General features: G+C 41.3%; 1 protein-coding gene across 6 annotated transcripts in view; it reads right to left on the bottom strand.

The window, feature by feature from the left end:
- The window catches only part of APBB2 (amyloid beta precursor protein binding family B member 2), a 405,965-nt gene that overhangs the window by 166,824 nt on the left and 221,764 nt on the right, over positions 1–17,377 (bottom strand). The window lies entirely within an intron of this gene.

Here is a 17,377-nt window from a genome sequence, read left to right as displayed (position 1 = left end):
CCACACAATATAGAAATATGGAAATATTCAAAGACTTTTATTAAATGAATTTTTATCCTTCTTTCTGGCCAAAATTATTAGGAAAACTACCTGCAGCATGAAGATTTATACAAACTCATAAAATATTAATAATGTTTAAGGCTATTTTTGTTTCACATAAAAACTTCATTATTTCTCTCCTCTATAAAATTCAGTGCTACAGAGTTAATAGTATATAGAAAATTTACTAAAATTAGACTTTAATTTCAAATTATTATTTAGACATGTAAAAAACCAACAATGTTGAATATAAGCCAAAAATCCCAGTTTCATAGCGGCAAGTGGCAAGTTTAAAATGGTGCTTATATTTAATTTTATGTGCAATGTATAATTTACTGTAAAAACTAAATCATATGATTAATGGAACTCACTCAGTATGAGAATTAGCTAAGATGCTAGTTGTTGATCTGACACCAGGGGGCAGACATTTTGCTTTAACTCTAAGGTTAGCTAAGGTATTCTAAATCCTTTAGTTAAGGGACTGGAGACCTTTCTTTGGGAATCATATTACCATAGGAATTTAAAAAATTAGTAAAGTGCCTAGCGATTAAAGAGCAGTTGAAAATACTTAACAGCTGTGATCATGGAGCCTCTGACCACTAATGTGTATTGAACCTACTATGTGAGGGTCATCAATCTGTTAAGCAATAGGTCCTAAACAGACACAGTCCTGGGGCTCAGGAGCTTCAGTCTAGGACTGGAGGTGAACATTAATTTGATATTTATTCAGATGGGGCAAGGTGGCTCATGCCTGTAATTCCAGCACTTTGGGAGGCCAAGGCAGGAGGATTAGCTTGAGCCTAGGAGTTTGAGATCAGCCTGGGCAACATGGGCAACATAGTGAGACCCCATCCTACAAAAAATAAAAAAAATTAGTTGAGCATGATGGCTCATGGCAGTGGTCTCAGATACTTGGGAGGCTGAGGTGGGAGGATCACTTGAGCCCAGGAGGTTGAGGCTACAATGAGCTATGATTGAGCCACTGCACTCCAGCCTGGTGACAGAGACTTTGTCTCAAAAAAAAAAAAAAAATAGATTTTTATTCAAATTATTAAAGAACTGAAATGTTTATTAGTGATACAAAGGAAACGCACTGTCCATCTTCTTCACATACCTCACAGAAGAAACACAGAGCCAAAGAAGGCTTGAGATGAGGAAATATCTCAAAATGCAAAGCACCTTGCTAGATGCTGAAGGGCAGTGGCTCTCAACATGGAAGCATACAGGTATCTTGTATTTTATTCTTAGTAAATACTAATTGAGAAAAGAACCACACTGTAATGAATTCAATACAGTTTTGTTTGTTTTTTGTTTTTTAAAGATGGAGTTTCGCTCTTGTCTCCCCAGCTGTGCACTGGCATAATCTCAGCTCACTGCAACCTCCACCTCCCAGGTTCAAGCGATTCTCATGCTACAGCCTCCCGAGTAGCTGGGATTACCGGCACCCACTACCACGCCCAGCTAATTTTTGTACTTTTAGTAGAGACGGGGTTTCACCATGTTGACCAAGCTGGTCTCAAATTTCTGACCTCAGGTGATCTTCCCACTTCGGCCTCCCGAAGTGCTGGGTTTACAGGTGTGAGCCACTGCACCTGGTCTCAATAAACTTTTAAAGAAACTTGTGTTTTAATAGTCTCAAGAGCATCTCTATATATTAATATTTGAAAAAGAGTCACACACATATAAAATACGTGGTGTATATACAGACTGAAATATCACCTGATTCCCAAGAGGTCTGAGGCTAGGAATGACTACAGTGTGTGACAGATATAAAAATGATCACCAGAAAGACACTGGAGACATTGCTGTCACCTCGAAGAGCCTTAGTTCTAATGGAGATAAAACAAATGTGCACAGGAGTTTCATATAAGATAGAACGTAAAACACAAACTCCAGCTCCAAGGCTCAGGAGGGTGTGATGCAGTGATGTGGCAGGCAATCAGAGGCTTCATGGTAGAAGCGGTGGAAAAATGGTTCAGCAACTCTCGTGTAAATATAACAGAAATGTTCTCTTTTGTACCTACAACAAGGCGCTCATATAGAAGGTGGAAGAAAGGGTGGCCAGAAATAGCCTATGCCTGGATTGTTTTCTTAACCTTGGGGATTTAGCCCACAGCATACTTGACAACTGTCAAAGATGTGGTGCCCAGACCCAAGTCAGCAAGCTTGCCCCAAATCAGGCAGCTATGAAACTGGACTAAGTCACGTATTCTTCTAGTCACACATTCAGGCCATGGACATTTGGCTCCTACCTGACTAGAGCCATGGTCTCCAAGCTGAGATATAACTTAAATTTTTATTTGGTAACAGTCACCTTTCAAGATAAATGCATCTATCCACCTGTGAGGCCATTTAGTAAGACTGAAGAGGAAGCCTGCATACAAACCACTAGAGAAAAACACTGTCTTATCAACAAGATTTTACTCTAGAAAAAAAGACAAAAATATTCAATCATATTTATAATTAAATTAATATTTTTTTTTAAATCGAGCATGCCTGAATATTTTCCTTGGGAAAAAAAAAGCATGGAAAATTACTTACAAATGTCAATCCAACTGTCAATCACGAAAAGGGTTTTTTGCAAGGTAGCTGGATCATATAAGCTTTCTGTGGTTCCTATCCCTATCCTCAGTTCCACAGTTCCTTGACTGTATGAGTCATCATGAAAATTATGAAGATTTTATACTTACAAATAAACAAGCAAAAGCTCATTTTCTCCAAGATTCCATTTCACTTGGTAACCAATTCATATACACATTAGATGAAAAATGTTCTAATTCAATACAATTATGGGAAACAAAGAAAATTGCTCGTTAAAGTCAATGAACTCCAGATTAATAAGAGTACTTGGAGCTCATGTTTTTTTTTTTTTTTTTTTTTTAAAGAAAACTATGAGATACACAGGAAAAGTAATGATAGAAAGGGCCCTAATACTGGAGCCAAAGGATTCTCAGTCTTTCCTGGCTCCCTGACCTTGGGAAGTTTCTTTCACCAAGATGGTTTCTCATCTGCACAATGAGTTCGGGTAACTTGATGAGCTCTGAGTTTTTCTAACACTCTCTGGTTTAAGAATCTGGAAGGAAGGCTATATAGTTTTCTCTGCTTCACAACATGTCTCAAAAAAGCTGTATAATAGAATCTGTACATTAATTTGAGATCCCTAGAATTAATATTAATATTTTTATGGAGTTGCTAGCAACTAAAAGACTTGATGTCCAACATACAACAGACAATCTTCGGACACATAAAAGCATTCTAAGATGCCCCTAAGATTCCTGCATCCTGATGCACATGCTCTGAATAGTTTCCTCCCCCTAACTATAGGCAAGACCTAGAAATATCCTATTGTGATTATGTTGCATTGTAAGGTGAAGGGATTTTACATATTTATTTACTTATTTTTATCTCTGAATTCTGAGCTTCAAAGGATTTTACATATTTAATTAAGAACCAGTTGTTTTGTTCTAATTAAAAAAGAGACTATTCTGTATTCCGGATGGGCCTGACCTAATCAGGCAAGCTCCTAAGAGAGAAGCAGCAGCAGATATTCCCGTGCTGGCCCTGAAGAAGCAAACTGCCATGTACAAAAGGAGGCCACATGGCAAGGACCAAAGGGCAGCCTCTCGGGATGGAGAGTGGGCCTGGTTATAGCTAGCAAGAAAATGGGGACCTCATCACACAACCCCAAGGAAATGAATTCTGCCAACAACAAGTGTGCTTGGAAGAGGACCACATGTCTCAGAAGAGATCACAGCCAAGGCTGAGCTCTTGATTTCAACCTGGTGAGACTCCCAGCAGAGCACGCAGCTCATCCATATTCAGAGTTCTGACACACAGAAGCTATGGACATTGTTTTAAGCTGCTACATGTGTCATTATTTGTTATGCAGCAATAGAAAACTAATAATAAGACACCTAGGTTTTTTGGAACAAAACCAGGAACTACTTGCCTATTTCACCACCAGCTGGATTTTTTTTTTCTTTTGGAGACGGAGTCTCACTCTGTCACCCAGGCTGGAGTGCAGTGGCATGATCTCGGCTCACTGCAACCTCTGCCTCCCGGGTTCAACCAATTCTCTTGCCTCAGTCTCCTGAGTAGTTGGGACTACAGGTGGACGCTGCCACGCCTGGCTGACTTCTTGGATTTTTAGTACAGAAGGTGTTTCACTATGTTGCCCAGACTGGCCTCGAACTCTTGAGCTCAGGCAATCCGCTTGCCTTGGCCTCCCAAAGTGCTGGGATTACAGTCATGAGCCACTGCGCCTGGCCCTAGCTGGAACTTTCTTAGTCTTTTCTAGTTCATGCATTTCTGGAAAGGATTCCCCATCTCCTCATTATTTCTTTTGCATCCACTTTGGATTCATTTACTTTTCTACAACTCTGGCTGGAGAGAGCAGTCGCCAACCCACTATGCGCATGAGAGAAAAGGAAGAATGTCCACACAGGACCCACGAGGGGGCACTGCAGAGCCAACGGGTGTCCAACTATTTGTTTCAAGGATGCATAATACCAAGGAGGGGAAAGTTTGGGACAGTGTCAAGAACAGTAGAAATTATAGCCCTAAAGTTAGATGGATCTCTTCTTTATTTTGTGCAATCTAATGGATTGTGCTTGTGGTCTCAAGGCTTAACTGCTGCACATGGGCACAAAATGAAATTTGAATTGTATAGCTTTGGGTATAAGGACCAAAGAAGGCAATAAGAAATGTCCAAAGGTACTATTTCCCCAACTCAGGCTTTTTCTCAAAACTATTCCAGCTTCCAATCTCTTTTCTTGACTAAGAGAGATTTCAAGTAAGTTTCTTGAAGTGGGATGAGAGAACCACCTGCATTAGATTCATTTAGAAATTCTTGTTAACAATGAAGATTCTTGGGCCCGATTAAAGACCCTGATGAATCAGAATCTCTCTGGGATGAGACTCAGGGAATGCACATTTTTAACACACTGAATCTTCTGCACACTAAATTTGCAAGCCAACAGTCTACCTTGGCCAAGCCCATCCTTTTATAAATGAAGAACATGAGGCCAAATAACTTGTTTATAGTGCCAGGGTTAGCAAGAAAGAGAATCAGAATAAGCTTTGGGAGGCTGAGGTGGGCAGATCATGAGGTCAAGAGATTGAGACCATCCTGGCCAACATGGTGAAACCCCATCTCTACTCAAAATACGAAAATTAGCTGGGTGTGGAAGCACATGCCTGTAGTTCCAGCTACTTTGGAGGCTGAGGCAGGAGAATCGCTTGAACCTGGGAGGTGGAGGTTTACAGTGAGCTGAGATCGCGCCACTGTACTCTGGCCTGGCGACAGAGTGAGACCCTGTCTCAAAAAAAAAAAAAAAAAGAGAGACAGAGCGAGCCAGAATTAGAATCCAGAATGATGTAAAGCCTACTGATGTTGATTGGGAAGCTGAAAATGAATCAGTGTTGTTACATTTTCCCCACTAATATTCTCCTCCATTAGTACAGATAATTAAGCATTGAAGATAAAATGACTTCGTATTGACAGCAATATGTAAACACATTAAGGAAAAAAATTCCACTTCACAAAGGTCTGTGATTAGTTCATTTGGGTTGTATGCATGGTCTCTGCTACCAAAAGACAATGAGGCCACCGTGATGATGTACCTCATGTGATCTGCCCAAACTCACTCCAGTTGGAGCCCCTGTAATTCTTCCACTGCAGCAGTTACATTCTTGTTTGGGGGCTATGCTTCTCCTATATGCAGAACAAGCAGTAAAGTGGAATATGCCTTAAAATGCCATTCAACTTGCCAGGCACAGTGGCTAATGCATCCTAGCACTTTGAGAGGCCAAGGCAGTAGGGTTTCTCGAGCGTAAGAATTTGAGACCAGGCCAGGCGCAGTGGCTCCTGCCTGTAATCCCAGCACTTTGGGAGGCCGAGAAGGGCGGATCACTTGAGGTCAATCGTTGGAGACCAGCCTGGACAACATGGTGAAACCCCAGCTCTACTAAAAATACAAAAATTAGCTGGGGGTGGTAACACATGCCTGTAATCCCAGCTACTCGGGAGGCTGAGGCATAAGAATCGCTTGAACCCAGGAGGTGGAGGTTGCAGTGAGCCGAGGTCACACCATTGCACTCCAGCCTGGGCAACAAGAGCGAAACTCTGTCAAAAAAAAAAAGAAGAAGAAAGAAAGAAAGAGAGAGGAGAGAGAGAGAGGGGGAGGGAGGGAGGGAGAGAGAGAGAGAGAGAGAGAGAATTTGAGACCAGAGACCAGCCTGGGCAATGTAGCAAAACCAGCTCCCAATGTAGCAAAACCCTTGGGAGGTCAAGGCAGGTGGATTGCTTGAGCTCAGGAGTTCAAGACCAGCCTGGGGACCACAGTGAAACCCCGTCTCCACCAAAAATACAAAAATTAGCTGGGTATGGTGATACACACCTCTAGGCCCAGCTACTTGTGAGGCTGAGGCGGAGGATCACTTGAGCCTGGGAAGTTGAGGCTGCAGTGAGCTGTAATCATGCCACTGCACACCAGCCTGGGGAACAGAGACCCCGTCTCAAAAAATAAATAAATATCAGAGTTCCAAAAGTCCTTTCACTTATCCAAATGCAGCAAGTACAAAAGTAGCAAACCATTCCCCCTCAACATGTGGCAGGCTCCTGCCATGTACCTGGGCTTTAAGGAGTCACTCTGTCCTCTCTAGGGAACTGGGATGGCCCTTTGTCATGCCCTTCTAGCCTGACCTGCAGGGTGAAGGAGGATAAGTATGAAGGCAGACATGGGGGACCCATTACCTAGATTTGGGGCTATAAAAATACTAAGCAGCTGACATTTTATTGAGCACTTACCATGAATTAACTAGATGCTGTTCTAAGTACTTCGTGTCTATTACTTATTTAATTCTCAAAATTTGCCATTTCACAGTCCAGGGAAATGAGGAAGAGGGAGGCAAACTGACTTGCCTCGGGTCACAGAAATAAATGGTGGTGCTGGGATTCAAGCCCAGGCAGTCTTGCTCCACAGCCTGTGCTCTTAACCATCACACTATTCATTCTCCCTTCAGAACAGATGCCAGAGCAAAGATGATTTAAAAGTGTTCTTGCAGTAATCTACCCTCGCATCCATATTCTCAAGAGTACTGTTTCTCAAAAAAAGAATGAAATGCACATTTTTATAATTTAAATGTAAAATATTGGGAAATAGCAGACATTTCACAGAAATTCTCTTCCCTATCATTCTAGGAGGTAAATATTATTTCTCTCAGTAGTGGACAAAATAGCTAAAGCCGACTTAGTACAATGTCACAGCGAGTCCAAGTTTCTTAACGAAGAGTCCTGTTAATTATGACTTTTTTTTTTTTTTTTTTAAGACGGAGTCTCACTCTGTTGCCCAGGCTGGAGTGCAATGGTGCCACCTCTACTCACTGCAACCTCAACATCCTGCATTCAAGCGATTCTCCTGCCTCAGCCTCCTGGGTAGCTTGACTACAGGCGCATGCCACCATGCCCAGCTAATTTTTCTGTTTTTGGTAAAGACGGGGTTCCACATGTTGGCCAAGCTGGTCTCGAACTCCTGAACTCAAGTGTTCCTCCCGCCTTGGCCTCCCAAAGTGCTGGCGTTACAGGTGTGAGCCATTGTGCCTAACTTCGTTTAAACTGTGGTGTTTCTGATCCCTGAATCATGAGGTTTCTTGTAAGGGAAAAAAAAATTGTAATTGCAAAACTGCTAGTGAGTTCAATGGTTAATTAAATGATCCAAAGAGAATCCACTGTCAGCAACCATCTGGTTGAAGTGTTGGGGGTGGACTAATCCTCAGACTATGCATAACTTGGTTTTGATCTTTAGAAGCAAAGAAAGCAGCAGTGCACAACTACCTGTGCAAGGGATGGCCGGATGAGCTTTAGAAGCTGAGGGCTCATCAGTATATATACTGTACGACACAGACACAGAAACCCTTTCTCGGTAGAAGCAGGGCAATGGTTGTCATGGATGAAATCCCAGGAGCTGCACTACTGGGAAGCTGGCCAGTGTCTGGATCATTAACATTTGTGTGTCTTACAAAAGTTCATGTGACTGAGCCCAGAGTCGGTTACTTTTGAGTGAGTTCAGAACCTTCTTTCTACCTTTCAGGGAACTTAAAGGACTTAATTTCTGAGAAAAATAGAAGTTGATTATGGAAAATTTTGGGATTTTGAAAGAAGTTAAGTGGTCCCTGGCCAAAGGACCTCCTCGACCAAAGAAAGCAAGGGTGGGGGGTCAGGGAGGCCAAACTCCCTGACACTCCCACTCAAGAACATTTTATTCTGTGAAAAGAATACAGGCCAGAAATGGTTTTCTGGTTCACTGCAGAGTGATAAGCGTTCTTCTAGAGCTATCTAGGCCCCTGGAACCCTCAAGGGGTGGAGTAACAGCTAAGAAGTAGCAAAGGGGCAAAGAAAAACTGCCCAGACAAAGCTGGGAATTCAGTGCATTGCTTATTCTTATTTATTTATTTTTTTTTTGGTAAAGAATAGTTTGCATAAAGAGGCTGACATACCCCAGTTCTCATGTTGTGGGGAGTATATGAAATTAATTTTAAAAATAAATGGTGCTAGATATTTTTTTAAATCACACCCTCTTGGTGAATACCATATTTATCATTTACATAACAGTTTTGATCTCTGTCGTAGTTACAGATGATTTTTTTTTTTTTTGAGATAGGGTCTCACTCTCTTGCCCAGGCTGTAGTGCAGTGGTGTGATTATGGCTCACTGCAGCCTCAACCTCGTGGCTCAAGTGATTCTCTCATCTCAACCTCTCAAGTAGTTAGAACTACAAGGCACCACCACACCCAGCTAATTTTTTTTGTAGAGATGGGGATTCACCATATTGCCCAGGCTGGTCTCAGACTCCTGGGCTCACACGATCCTCTTGCCTCAGCCTCCAATGTGTTGGGATTACAGGCGTGAGCCACTGTGTCCAGTCCCAGATGACTTTAAATTCAACGTTTATCTATGTTTCCTAACTTTGTCTTCAATGAGTATGTCTTTTTTTAATGCAGTTAATAAATTAATAAAATTTCAATCTATTTAATTATTTAAAAATAATTAACCCAGTGGTAGGAAGCTATGTTTAATTGAGTTACCTATGGTCCATTTCAGCAGGATTATTTATTCTTAGTAGAAAAGTAGAGCTTTTCAGGCGATTACATGAAGAACTGTAGGACGTAAGTATGCAGCAACAGAGAGCACAGGGCCAATTGTGGGGTGGCTCTGATGAAGACAGGTCTTTTCAGGTTAATATTGATTTCATTATCTTTTAAAACCCACTTTAGTTATATTGAATTTCAGGTTCAACACACTGACTAATCCACAAACTGCAATAAAGGGGAAAACAAAAACCAGGGCCATTTCAGTCATTAGTAAAGGCAGATTTCTTACCAGAAACACTGAAATTAAAATAGTATTTTTTATTCTGTTGCAATTTCACCACACCAACTCTCTAAGTATTAAAACAACAGAAAGATAATGACACAAAATTATCCAAATTTGAGTTAGAACAAAGCTGGGGAAAAAGATGAGTATCAGTAATTTCTACAAAGTTGAGCAAAGCATTTCTAGATATAGGTCAAATTGGGCAAGAAAAACATCACAATAATGAGCTTGCTGATCCAAATTATCTTGAGTACAGACTTTTTCAACTCCAGTAATAGGTTGTCCCAGAGAAGAAATTAGTGACACATAAATAAGAAAACAGAAGTTTTGTAAGGACTCCTAGTTCTACTTGAAAAACCTTTAAGCTCCACAGATCACAATTTTCAAACTTCAATACCTGACCACAAGAAAGCCAAAAACTTGAATTTGAGACAATCTTCTCAAGCTACTCCATCAACTCAAAATTATTTATTTCCTCCATTTAGGATTCCCCCGCCAGTCTAATAAAACAGTAAGGCTAGAAAATATTCCAAAACAATCTAGAAGCAAGATATAACCAATGAAATACTGTACGTAATAAGAAACTACTTACGCTCTCTGGTTGTCACCACGCAATCCACTCCCAACTCATCTGCTACCAGCATCCTCCAGGTTTTTGAGCTACATTTCTCAGTAGTTTTCTATCCTTCTTCACATGCCTCCAAATCAGCTTCCCATTCAAAGCAAAATAAACAGCTTCATGTGTAAACAAGAATTTAGTGATTTAGCCCAAGTCGAATCAGATTTTGTGAGGGGGAGTACACATAATGTACACATACTCATTTTCCTGGACATTACATTGCTGAAGTTCCACGTGCAAATGGTATCAATGCTTCCTAGTCTGGATGAGCCGGGAAAAAGGCCACTAGGAAAAATGTGTTCACAATGAACTGCCTCCAGTGTGAAAGACACTGATGCAGGATCTGACCTACTCCATTCAAGAGCTGAGATCTAGAAACAGGGACATCTGGTCCCGGAATCTACTGCATTAATCCATCACTCATGAGTGCCACCTAAACAGCAAAGCCCCTCACACAGCCCTCGTGAAAGCCCTGAATAAATCATTCAAAAAGATCTTTATTTCAAATTGCTTGAATAAATATGGAGGTGTAAAATAACGAAAAATTATTAAGATAAATTTAGGAGACAAAGATTCTTTCCAAGGTTCTTAACCGTCAATACGACAAAGGAGTACGACAGGAATGGGGGAAATTGATTTTGTGAAAGGCTATTAAAGAGAGTGCTATTCTCATCAGAAAGTCCCTCCCCTTTTAAAATGTAATCAATAATTTAAAGCAAAGCCAAAAATCATATCAGTTAAAAGGACCAGGACATTTCTTTTTGCACAGTATAGGAGGAAAATTAAATTAGTGTCTCTTAAGAAATTAGTATTATTCTTAAGAGAATTAGTAGGTAAAAATTTTAACTGTTTTCCACAGCTTGCCATTTTACTCACTTTAAAAGGGGTTCAAAGTTAAACAATATGATACTAAGCATATCATCAAAATAATAAATTTCTTTTACTACTCAGATATCTGATTTCCTGCCAAAGTTTAAAAGATTTATTTAAAACTTAACAGGCACAAAACATACTTCAGCATTTGGCAGAAGTTGTTTTCTTTCTCGGTTTAGCAATTTTTAAAATACAAAGTTACACAATGATCAGCAGGAAGCTTTGATGGTTTGATTACAAATTATACTGAATCTATTCTTCATTTTAATGTGCCTCGTTCTCTTTAAGTATTGATTTGTGCCCTAAAGAATAAGACGGTTTATTTCATATTTCATGAAATTTTTTTTAGATTTGACCTTTCAATCCAATGGCTAACTCTTTGAAATGTATTTAAAATTAGATAGTCATCTTTTCTGCAAAATGAAGGACTGCACACAGTCTCTGTGTGTCTGACTCTCCGAACTAGGACGTGAGAATTCTCATGAGGGTTCTGGTTGATGGTCACAAAATGGAAAAGGCAGAAGAGCTTTGGTAAGTAGACATGTACCATCATGTTTGTGAGTGCCCTGTTTCTAGAACTCTTTTAAACTATAAATGATTCTGTGAGAGCCATCAAGCCTCTCTCTAAGAATCTAGCAGATTCATCCTAAGCATGTGTTGAATGGTCACCTCTCTAGAATGGAGCAGAAGGGAATTAGAAAGGAGAGAAGGGTAAATAAAAGTTAAGGTCCCTCAAATGCTAAGATTCCATAGTCTTCCACAGCATTAAAATGAGATTTTTATATTCAAACATTAGTGTTCACCAGATAAAACTGATCTCTCCAAACCTCAGTGTCCTTGTCTGAAAAATACGAATAATTACAAGCAGGATTATTTTGTGAACTAAATGAGATAATGGAAATGATCAGACTGTTCATATGGTGAGAAACAAACGGTCACCATGACTAAGTGACTATGCCCCAAGGATAACTCAAAGCCAATTCTGACACAAGAATTCCAAAGTCGTATCAAAGCCACACACAATCCCAACAGCACCAGAGCCAGACTTAACCCAAATGTGTTATTCCCATTGCACTTTTGTGCTGGAAGTCTTTCTTTTGATACATACCATACTTGAATTCAAATTAATTAAAGTTTACTACTTCCCAACAACCCACTCATTTGTTTTAAAATGCCAGGGGCTAGGCCAGGAATGATGGCTCACGCCCTGTAATCCCAGCACTTTGGGAGGTGGAGGCAGGCGGATCACCTAAGGTCAGGAGTTCGAAACCAGCCTGGCCAACACGGTGAAACCTTGTCTTTACTAAAAATACAAAAAAATTAGCCAGATGTGGTGGTGGGCGCCTGTAATCCCAGCTACTCAGGAGGCTGAGGCAGGAGAATCACTTGAACCAGGGAGGCGGAGATCGCAGTGAGCCAAGATCGTGCCACTGCACTCCAGCCTGGGCAACAGAGTGAAAAAAAAAAAAAAAAGCCAGGGGCTACTATGCAGTATAAATACAATTAATATTACTGTGATGAATGATAATTAAATAAAGAGTTTTCATTTGCAATCCAAAGTCTTTTTTTTTTTTTTTTTTTTTTCTGTCACCCAGGCTGGAGTGCAGTGGCATGATCTTGGCTCACTGCAGTCTCCGCTTCCCGGGTTCAAGCAATTCTCCTGCCTCAGCCTCCCAAGTAGCTGGGATTACTGGCATGCACCACCGCACTCAGATAATTTTTTAGTAGAGACGGGGGTTTCACCATGTTGGCCAGGCTGGTCTTGAACTCCTGACTTCACGTGATCCACCTGCCTTGGCCTCCCAAGAGCGAGGATTACAGGCGTGAGCCACTGCGCCTGGCCCCAGAGTATTTTTTTTCTGGAATTTTCAATGTTCATAAAGTGGGTGAGAAGCAAACTGATAACCTAACTCCCTCTTCCACCTCACTTACTGATACACAATATTAACAGTCCGCTAATCATTACTACTTCATTGGTTTTGTATAGGAGGCAGCTATCCGATGTTGCGATGCTTTGCCTCTTCCTATACTTTTCAGGGGCTTGGTGGCAGAAGGAAAAGCCAAGCAAAGCACAGAGAGAATGGTTTTCCCCCTCAACTGGTCGCTGATCACACTAGATTGAACATGAAAAATACCTTCCAGAGGTAGATGCCTCCTCTGCAGAAAAGGTTCATTTCCTGGGAGCAAACCCAAAATCTCTGCATCTAAAAATCTATGCTTCCCAAAATTATGGCCTTTATGTCACCACTTAGCTTTTGTAAAAACAATGTGCAGATGAGCTTAGAGGAAATCAATAAAATGCAAGAGTTTTTAATTTCCCTTGAGTAGAAGGAGAAACATTTTTTTTTTCCCAAATCCATCCCGGATGTGGCCAGTTTTTCAAACTAGCTACCTATTTGCTTTGTTAATTTGCTTGTTTGGCTATTTATTCTCTACTGTACTCCAATAAACAATTTATCATGATGTGCAGAGGTGCATGCACTGCACAGACTATGATACAGCCCCCTACTGAGTCCAGGTCTCTGCTGCCCAAGCTTTAAGCTGATCTCTGTGTCATCCGAGCTTCGTCAGAAGGGGAATGTGTTTGTTTAGGGGCAGTGTCGCAGACAACATATTCATAGATTAAATATTGCAAACCAGACTTTCTAATCCAATGGCAACAAAGATAACAATCACTGGGTATTCAGGAAAAGCAACTCTGGGCCTCAAAGAGATCTTCAATAAACTGTCTGCTCAACTGGGAAAGAAGAAAACCAAAGAGTACATATAAAATGCTAAAACTTATAGAGAGGAGCCTTTTATTAAATGACACCTGGGTTGCTGCTCCACAAAGGTTCTCAAAAGTGGGAGTGGTACAATGTGGAAACCACCCCAGTGTCCATCCACAGATGACTGAATAAGCAATACGTGGTATATACAGACAATGGAATATTGCTCAGCTTTAAAGTGGAAGGGGTCTATGGCCATAAAACCCTGAACTTGCCAGATCTCATCTGATTTAGGAAGCTAAGCAGGGTCGGGTCTAGTTAGAACGTAGATGGGAGACCACCCTGAGAATACCAAATGCTATAGGCTTTCTCTCTTTCTTCTCTCTCTTTCTCCCCTCCCCTCCCCTCTTATCTCTGTCTCTCTCTCTCTCTCTAGCTGTTGCTGGACATCGGAAGAATATTCCAGTTGTATCAAGTGTCTACCATGAAAAAAAGTGTTCTTTTTTGCAAAAGTGCCAGAAAGGAGTGGTGAGATTCATCCCAAGCCAATCATTTCTCATGAAAGACACTGTGCCATAACCACTTTTTACACACACAAGAAAGGACAAAGGGAGGAAGGCAAGGAGAAACTCAGCAAACAGCTCAGGATTTCCACAGCCTACCATTCCAAACCTTTCGCACTTCCAGAAGGCTTCTTGATGGAGTTGTGGCAAGCTCATGGGGGAAATCCTTCACCCCAACGTAACCCAGACCAAATATGCCACTGCACAGGAAATGGGTGCTGAGTCCAAGTGTGTCCATATGAGCAAAGTAACACAGATTAAACAGTGATTCATTTCATCCCAAACTGCATCCATCATTTTAAAAACTGTGTGTCATCATCCTACTCCAAACTGTATGTGGCATCTTCTCTTCCTCTTCTGCCAAGCAGAGCAAAGACCCTAGGTTACAGCTCATAAAGGTGTAAATTGGGTTTACATGCTCTATGGAGGCAAATGGAGGAAAAAGAAAGGAAGGAAACCCTGAATGGGGGTGGGGGGCAGGGAGGGGTAAGATTTTCTCTGCTGACTACATAGACTTCTGGTCATTTTGGACTGAGTTTCAATTTTTTTTTTTTTTTTGAGGCAAGGTTTCACTCTGTTGCCCAGGTTGCAGGGCAGTGGTGCAATCTTGGCTCACTGCAACTTTCATCTCAGCCTCCTGAGTAGCTGGAACTACAGATGTGTGCCACCACGCATGGCTAATTTTTTTTTTTTGTAGAAATGAGATCTCACCATTTTGCCCAGGCTGGTCTCGAACTCCTGGGCTCAAGAAATCTGCCTGCCTCGGCCTCCCAAAGTGCTAGGATTACAGGTGTGAGCCACCGTGCCTTGCTGGGTTTTGATTTTTAAATGTTTTATTTTGCTTCCTGGTATTGATTTTTAAAAGTCCCCTGGAAAATGTCTTACATTTAAAAACCCTCACACCCCTTACCTTAACCTATTCTGTCCCTAAAATTAAGACTATAACTTTCAAAACACTTTAGATGAAATTGTGCTACGCCAGAGTAAGTGATCCTATTTATTTTTTTAAAAATATATATCCAAAAAGTACAGGGGAAAAAAAAACCTACAGTGTTCTAACTATAGCAATTTCCTCCTGCTTTTATGCATGTGTCTGAAGTGAGGTCATTTTTGTTTGTTTTTGGTAAGTGAACAGAGAAAAGAAGAAAGAAAAACACACACACACACCCTAGACTTTTTACCCCCTCCTCCTAAAACAGACACACTTGTTAATTTACAGCTTTGAAAATCATCTGGGTAGTTCTTCCATAATTCACCATCTTCCTTGGTTTTCTAGGATTTTTTTTAGAACCTTCAGACCACAGAGGGCATTTCACTTGAAGATGCTACTCGTCTCATCCCTTCAGAAGGTGGGCTAAGGTTTCCTTAAGAATCTTCTATGAGAGTGGTCTGCAATTAGAAAGTTATAAAAATTCTACCTGTGAAGGTGTTCTACACTCAGAACATTTCTCTCACCCTCCCTCCTCCTCCCCATCTCTCTCACACTCACGCACAGACACCACACACACCACACTCACACTGAAATTAAGAGTGAAAACTGTTAAGGCTAAAAATACTACAGAGAGAAAAGCATCTTTGCTAACACTTAATACTCAGAACAACTTTTGAGAGTGAAAACGAGGATGCTTTACCTGACTGATTATCAATGCAGCTGCTTTGTTTGTTTGTTTGTTTCTAAGAGACAGGGTCTCACTCTGTTGCACAAGCTGGAAGGCAGTGGCATAATTATAGCCTTGACCACCTGGGCCCAAGTGACATCCTCCTGGCCTCAGCCTCCTGAGTAGCTGGTACTAAAGGTTCATGGCACTACACTTAGCTAATTTTATGTATTTATTTATTTTTTTGGTAGAGATGGGGGGGTCTTTCTATGTTGCCCATGCTGGTCTCAAACTCCTAGCTTCAAACAATCCTCCCACCTCGGCCTCCCAAAGCACTGGGATTACAGGTGTGAGCCACTGCACCAGATTGACACAGCTTTTTAGTTCACTTCAGCAGCTATAGATTTACCTTCTGATGTAGTTAAACAGCATTTTAGATACGTGCTGAACAGCAGTCTTGGATACCTCATTAATATGCAGTAAGGAAGAGAGCAAACCAACACTTGGAAAATTGTTCAATGAGGTGTGTGAAATGACTGGATGGAAACGCTGGTAACTCCTGGAAGTAATGCTGGTATGAAGCCAGAAAGCAGGAGGATCACGAGCAGAAGACTGACCCCTGATGTCCAGGCCAGGGAGCTGCACCACCCTCAGGACCCATCACTTTCCTCACCCCTTCAAGTAAGACCGAGGCTCGTGGGCAATGACGAACAAGCCAAACCACAGGGCTGGATGGAGACCAGGCCGGCCTGCCATGTGCAGGATCCCTACGTTATGAAACACTGTCTCCCTGCCTACTTGTTCTAGTCTATTCTGCTGCTTATCTGAAGTTATTTTCTGTTTGTGTACACAGTCGTAGTCCCTCTTTTACTCTCTCTCTGTGTGCTTTTCCTTCAGTGGGAGTTGATTTTCCATACCAGAATATTTATAAAATCCAATTTTTGCTGAGCCCTTACTGCATGGCAATCACTACGTTCTGTGCCCCGCCTGTCTTGTTTCAGTTAATCATCACAACCACCCCACGAGGCAGAGACTATTATTAACCCTATTTGACAGAGGAGGAAACGTATGGTGTTAAGTGACTCAGCCACAATCATCCATTTAGTAATAGCACAGCTGGGATTTTAAATATTCAGTGTTCATAGTGCAGTAAAGCTTATGGCACAAATTCCATTTTAGGGTCAAGAACCAGAGAAGAGACTTCCAGTAGTTTAATTTCTGGAGCACAGGAGCAATTAAGAACTCTTCTCTTTTTTTTTTTTTTTTTTAAACAAAAATTTTTTTTGAGACAGGGTCACCCTTTGTCTCCCAGGCTGAAGTGCAGTGGTGTGATCTTGGCTCACTGCAGCCTTGACCTCCTGGGCTCAAGGAGATCCTCCCACCTCAGCTTCCTGAGTAGCTGGGACTACAGGCACGTGCTATCATACCCAGCTAATTTTTTGTTAATTTTTTGTAGAGATGAAGTCTCATTATGTTGCCCAGACTGGTCTCAAACTCCTGGCCTCAAGCAATCCTCCTGCCTCAACCTCCCAAAGTGCTGGGATTACAGCATAAGCCATCATGCCTGGCCACTTCTACTTGATTCTACCAAAAACAAAAGAAAA

The sequence above is a fragment of the Hylobates moloch genome, unplaced genomic scaffold, assembly GCF_009828535.3.
Source record: "Hylobates moloch isolate HMO894 unplaced genomic scaffold, HMol_V3 SCAFFOLD_17, whole genome shotgun sequence".
Classification (NCBI taxonomy): domain Eukaryota; kingdom Metazoa; phylum Chordata; class Mammalia; order Primates; family Hylobatidae; genus Hylobates; species Hylobates moloch.
Note: the sequence above shows the minus strand (reverse complement) of the source record. Positions and strands in the feature narration are given on the sequence as shown.